Below are 746 nucleotides of genomic sequence, written 5' to 3' on the forward strand. Positions count from 1 at the left end.
CCCCCCGCCATGTCCCTTTCCAAGTGCCACCTCTTCCCTCTATCCAGAAGTATGTGCTATTCTGATTCTAATACCACAGTTTAGTTTTAAGATACAGGGTCTTGGCCGAGCCTGTTGGCTCATGCCTGTAATCCCAGAACTTTGGGAGGCCGAGACAGGTAGAAGACTTGAGTCGAGGAGTTGGAGACCAGCCTGGGCAACGTAGTGAAACCCCATCTGCACTAAAAATACAACAATTAGCTGGGCGTGGTGGCAGGTGCCTATAGTCCCAGCTACTCAGGAGGCTAAAGTGGGAGGATAGCTTGAACCTGGGAGGCAGAGATTGGAGTGAGGTGAGATTACACCTCTGCACTCCAGCCTGGGTGATAAGTAAGACCGTCAAAAAAAGGAAAAAAGAAAAGAAGGCCGGGCACGGTGGCTCAAGCCTGTAGTCCCAGCACTTTGGGAGGCCGAGACGGGCGGATCACGAGGTCAGGAGACTGAGACCATGGTGAAACCCCGTCTCTACTAAAAATACAAAAAATTAGCCGGGCGTGGTGGCGGGTGCCTGTAGTCCCAGCTACTCGGGAGGCTGAGGCAGGAGAATGGCGTGAACCTGGGAGGCGGAGCTTGCGGTGAGCTGAGATCTGGCCACTGCACTCCAACCTGGGTTGCAGAGCGAGACTCTGTCTCAAAAAAAAGAAAAGAAAAGAAAAGAAAAGAAAAGAAAAAAGAAGAAAAAAGGGAAGGGGAGGGGAGGGGAGGGG

The sequence above is a fragment of the Rhinopithecus bieti genome, unplaced genomic scaffold (genome assembly GCF_001698545.2).
Source record: "Rhinopithecus bieti isolate Rb0 unplaced genomic scaffold, ASM169854v2 scaffold_7649, whole genome shotgun sequence".
Taxonomy (NCBI): domain Eukaryota; kingdom Metazoa; phylum Chordata; class Mammalia; order Primates; family Cercopithecidae; genus Rhinopithecus; species Rhinopithecus bieti.